General features: G+C 47.6%; 1 pseudogene; it reads left to right on the top strand.

Moving 5' to 3' along the window:
• Positions 1-4,629: 4,629 nt before the first annotated feature.
• On the top strand, positions 4,630-4,747 carry LOC146025376 (5S ribosomal RNA; annotated as a pseudogene).
• The last annotated feature ends 1,399 nt before the right edge of the window (positions 4,748-6,146 follow it).

Raw genomic sequence — 6,146 nt, 5'->3', positions numbered from 1 at the left:
TCTCTCCCTTACACCCTCTCTGTAACTTCCTGTCTATCCTCCTTTCTCTCCCTGACACCCTTTCTCTCACAACCTCCCTCTCTTATTGTGTATGGTATAATGTGTAATGAGCATTATAGAGTGTGGCATAAGGAGTAATGTGCATTACGGAGTGTGGCGTAATGTGTAATGGGCATTACGGAGTGTGGAGTGATGTGTAATGGGCATTACGGTGTGTGGTATAATGTGTAATAGGCATAACTGAGGGCCTTATTCTGGTTGGTGCGGCCGGGCCGTACGCGTACGTTCCGGGGTTTTTCTTGATCTGCGCATGCGTACATTCGCTAATGCGCAGGCGCGAACACTCCACAACGCTTACGGACGGGTCTCTCCGTGCGAAAAAACCTGTACGCGAGTGTACGGGCATTGGGGGCGGCATAGGGGCGTGTTGAGGGGAGCGGCCGAAATAATGAGGGAAAATGGGCGTAAACATGGGCGTACACGGGGGTGTGCACCAAAAATGAGTGGTGCTACTACCGCACGATCGCCTAAAGCACCGTTCATTTCGGACACCAAACAGGCGGCCGCCAACCGCCAGCTCAGACCACCCCTACAGATACCGCATGCCTGCGTGTGCCTGGGTTTGCTAATTTACGCTGATTACTACTCAACCACATACACCTGAATGTAATAAGCAATGCTGCAGTCTATTAAGTCAAAACCATGATTTCACTACCTGCAAGCCACACACAGCACTCAAACACATTGGAAGCTTATCTTTCTATACTTCTCTACATTTAAAGGTTTGTTTAATTTAAGGTAAGAATCTTTTTAAGACCTGCTTATATATGCTAAGGTAGGTATTTGTTAAACAGTTAGACACATTCACTACGTGCTTTCATAGACTTTACTCAGTAGCACACTCAATCTACACAAGTCGACATGTGTCAACGTGTTCACTCTAATACAAACATAGGTTTTGTATTTATGATACAATAACATAAACCACATCTAACACCTACAAAGGATGTTTCAGCAATGTTTTAAGCCCATGCCCACTATTTTGCACATTAATTAATTCAATCAATTAATTAATTTTCATAATTATAGTTGAAAGGCAAGATTTGCAGGTCCATATATGTGAAGGGTATGCCAGCGTACACGGACGTACGCTCACTCTCACGAGCGGTGACATAAGCTGAGTTTTCTATTGAAAACAATAGGGACCCGTCCGTGCAAGCTGGCGTACGCTCAGATTTCCGCAAGAAGTCGGTGGGAAGACGGCCGAGAGACGTCCGTAAACGGTGGCGTACGCTCAATTGTACGCCAGTTGTCGGAGTGTAAGGGCTGGTCCGTCCGTGTACGTTGGCGTACGCTCAATTGTACGCCACTCCCCTTCGACGGTGTTTCTGCCCGTACGTATGCGGCTGATTTGTGGGTGGACTTAACCCCAACGGCCGCGTACGGATAGCGTACGTTAATAGCGAACGTACGCACGTTTGGCCGCTACGATCAGAATAACCTCCTGAGTGTGGCATAATTTGTTATGGGCATTATAGAGTTTGGCATCTGTAATGGGCATTACGGCACACCCTGGCCCTATTTCTAGTGTGTGTGTATGTGTGGGAAATGATTCATTCTGAAGCCCATATTAATGCCCAGGAGGTGGTTGATAAACACGCCCCTCCCATGGTACACACTCTAATAAAATGGGCTGTGCACGCCTATGGTTCCGCATAGCCAGCCCTCCACAGGAACGCCACCGCCAGTTAGCAAATTACTTGGAATCTAAAACAGAGAGCCACACTTAACACATTTCAGACCCAAAACTGTTCTTCCTCAGAAGATCCTCTTCAGGGTATGCCATTGTGGAGAATTGTAATATGCTTATCACTTCTGATATAGAGACATAAGGGAAAGTGTACACATATTCTTACAGCTATAATGAGGAGGAGGAAGAGTGGTTTCAGCACATGTCAAGGATCTATTAATCCAGCTGCAATCTGTGATTTGTGACAGTATCTGCTCCCTGCTAATTTGATATCCCAGAAAAATGAACTAATATTAAGCTGTTGCAATGGCAGTTCACCTTCCTTGTCCCTAGTTCAGCATAAAACTGTAGCATATAGTTCAGCATAAGACTGTATATATAGTTCAGTTGCTGAATATATTTGATAAAAGCTGAATAGAGGAGACAGAGGGGGAAATTTACTAAGATGTGTATTCTACTTCACATGCTATTTTTCTTTTGGGCAATCAGATCCTGTCTACTACTGTATCTTCTAGAGGGTGTTAAATAAATAAGTAGATTCGGTACTTGTTTCCTAGCAGGGCGCCCAGATTTCCTACGTACGCTCAATATTTCATTTAGTTAATGTATTAACTGCACCCTGAGTGAAATCGCATCGCATGGCCCTTTTTTGTGGCGTGAGATGTTAGATGTGAGATGTGAGATATGCGATCTCAGTAGTTAATATGGTAAAACACCTAAAGCACCACCACTCTCCACGTCACCCCGAAATGTGGCGAGCGGCGGCGGAACGCGTCCTCCGACCTTTTCATACCCCCAATATCCAGGTCGGCGTGGAGATGATTTTATATAGTGTGGCAAGCGCAGCGAGCCACTGAGCCCGAAGTGTGGCGAGCGCAGTGAGCCCCGCCAGGGGACGCGGAATACATGTAAAGTAATCCGCGTTCCCTCGCGGGGATCGCTACGCTTGCCACGCTTCGGGCTCGGTGGCTCGCTGTGCTCGCCACACTATATAAAATCAACTCCATGCCAACGTGGATAGTGGGGGTATGAAACGGTTGGAGGACGCGTGCCACCGCCCCTCATGGGGCTCGCTGCGCTCGCCACGCTTCGGGGTGACTTGGAGAGTGGTGTCAGGTTGATAGAGATAGTGGTATAGCTGTGTAAGTGCATGATGAGGTTAGTGTGATAGGGTGTATTTTTAGAATCCTAGGACTGTCCCTCTGTAGTCAGGACAGTTGGGAGGAATAGATAATAGTACATCAAATTGTAAAGGTTCTTGGTGGGCTGTGTGAGAATTGAACTGTTTGTGTTTGTATCTCACCAAGGGAAAGATGTATCAAAGCCTGGAGAAAGATAAGCCGAGTAAGGGAAAAGGGCCTGATTCAGGTCTGCTTGTTAAGCTGTGAATATCGCAGCTTACCGAGCACCTGACATACCGCCCCACTGAATACCCCCACCGATTCCCCCTAGTGCCATATGAGGGGATGTGTAAAGATAACTGCCTCCGCTGTAGGAGAAATCATTCGATGGTCGCCTTCACAAATAGAAGTCATTGAAAACTGATTTTTATTTGCGTGCAGCTGGCCGAAGACAGGCCGGGTGGCTGACGTCCTGTGATGTCAGCCACCCCCCCCCCCCCCCCCCGCAGACATCGGCCTGCCTGCGTTTCCATGGGAACGCTCAGCAGCTTCATGGGGACGCCCATAAAAAGCTGTACGTTCTAATGGGTGATCCACGCCCCTGCTGCCATCCGCCCCTGTCTCTCACTCCCCACGGTGAACGGCCCCGCGAGTGTGTAACTTGCTGCGGTCGTTCGCTGTTGGGGCTTGCACATGTGCAGAAATGCGCACACGCGTGCACAAACCCCCGACCATCGGGGGGAAGGTGCCGAATTCAGATCACTGCGATTGATCCTGAATCGGCCCCAGAGTACTAACCAATCAGCTCCTTTCATTTTATATTTTAATATATGTTCTAAAGTCATTCATTCATGTAAGTGGCCTACCACTTTGGGACACCAATGCTATAGATACTTGTCAGAAAACGAGGTGGGAAACACAACACTTTTGTGCTCTCATCTGTTTTGTGCAGAAGGTCATTTGTTCTGTGTACACAAACATAACACACGAGTGTAAAGCGCAGGAGGGAACAAGCCCGAGCTCTCACAGATTTGCCATTATGCACTTGCATATTGACATTTCCACCAATTATCTAATACCACCAGATGTCAGTGTTTTACAGCAGAACTTATTAATGTAATGTTATTGATTCTTAAATAGCCGGACAATATAATTGAATATTGTAACGAACCCAAAAAAAGAAGCTATAATCCCCAAATTTGCATTGTTGGCACATTCTGATTGAGACTAACACAACCAAATCCAGTTTTGTCTGATTACATGTAATGAGATGCGGAAACACACCAAACTGCAGCTCCGTTACTCTTTTACTGCTTCTCCCCCAGGCCAATCTATTAAAGCACAAACAAGGGAAACGCACAAACAATGTTGTGCACTGTATGTCCTTCATCAGGTCTGCAATCGGCAATAACAAACAATTATTAGCATACGAATGGCCTACAATTGTATTCTTTATGATGCTAATAAAATTAAGGTTTCCAGCTAAAGCTGAGTGACAATCATGCGCCATTGTGTATTTGTGTGCATAAGGTTTACAGGGCTTGCCCACCTTGGACAGCTCCCCCACCACTATATCACACATGGGGCAGGTTCCTGTAACCAGTACATGGCTCACCCAGGGCTCTTTAATGGAGTTTTAGAAGAAAACTATATGGTGTAGATTTGCGTATCAGGCTGCGGTCACCCTGTGTCTCTGGAAAGCTGAAGCAATTTATGGTCCCGAATGTCTGTCCTGTGCTGCTTTATTAATCCTATTAAGTATACGACCATACACCACTGGGCCGCCTGATCTCGTCCGATCTCAGCAGCTAAACAGTGATTGGCCAGATCAGTACCTAATCGGGCGACTGATAGGGAAGATCTGGTGTCGTATAACCAGTGGGACACCCCGAATACCAAGCACGACACCAACGACCATTTTTCTGTCCTCACTCTTTCCTGGTTTAGTCTACTGACTAGTAGACCGCTAGCACATATCCGCCATTACTGTGAACCTCCTTATCACCTATACCCCACTGATGGGAATTTATACAGGTTGAACATTTCCTCAACTCAACAGGGGGTGGTCCCCTTGGTGTAAAACATTTTCGCCCAGTCGATGTGACTTTCTATTGTGTTATAAACATATACTGTGATGCACCATTGTAAATTGTACTTACTGTTTTATCTTTGACGCCAATATATATTAAGTGAACCACAATAAAGGTTATTTATTAATTCAATCATCTAACTACTTTACACCTATTTACCTAAAAAGAGTGCCCCAAAAACCTAGTTTTGTTCCTCCTTTGTCCTTCTTTGGACACCCCACTTTCAATTTGGTGTAGATTTAATAAAGCTTCCAGAACAGACCATTAGGGGGGTTGACCACAAACAAATTAGATTCTAGCTACCATTTCTCTATTGTAAGACAGAATTTGATTGGTTACTGTGAGACCACCACTTGTCTGTTTTAAAAGCTTAAGTAAATCTACCCCTTTGATGGATTTTAATAAAACATGCAGAACCTACTTGCCTACACTCAATATGAAGACTCGGGGAGAATCCTGGATCAGGCAGCCAGATGTATACCCTTCAACCTGATCGATTTCATTAGGTACATAACATTGGGTGTGGCTCCCCTATTTTGGTTTTGGACAGCGCTGCAGCCCCACCTCTGTAATCAGGGCTGCCAACAGGGTGGTGCTGTCAGAGGCGCAGGGAGGGCGGAGCCACCGGAGCACATGCTCCGGGCGGCGATTGGTCGAATGGCGCCGCCGGCCCGCCCCCCCCCCCCCCACTCCCCTCCGCAAATGATCCCTGCACACAGTGGCGCAACTATGGAGTTGAAGTTATTTAAATGCTGACCCCGCGCTCTCCCTGCTAGCGGCGACGCCATGGCCCCACGCTTCCTCTACCGCAAGTGATGCTGCTGCAGTCCTGTACTCCTCTCCTCTGCTCTCCCCCCCCCCCCCCGCGCGCTGGTACCTGGTAGCAGGTGGCCGCCAAACAAGAGACCCGTCATCAGTGAACAGGAGACCCGGGCGGCAGCCAGAGATAAGAGGCAGGTGAGTGAGGTGACACCCGGCCGGCTCTGCACGGAAGAACCAGCGGTGCCGAACAGGAGACTTGGTGCACGCGAACAGGAGACCTGGCCTCAGCGGACGGTGGACCTTGACGGACGCCAGTGATAGAGGTGGGGGTGTATCATTAAATACTTCAAACTTCTTTCGAGTACACAGTGCCATTTGCACGGGAAGGGGGTGGGGGGGGGGTGGCGGGTTGATGCTGCGGGG

This window comes from Crinia signifera, chromosome 7, assembly GCF_055691185.1.
Source record: "Crinia signifera chromosome 7, ASM5569118v1, whole genome shotgun sequence".
Classification (NCBI taxonomy): Eukaryota; Metazoa; Chordata; class Amphibia; order Anura; family Myobatrachidae; genus Crinia; species Crinia signifera.
Note: the sequence above shows the minus strand (reverse complement) of the source record. Positions and strands in the feature narration are given on the sequence as shown.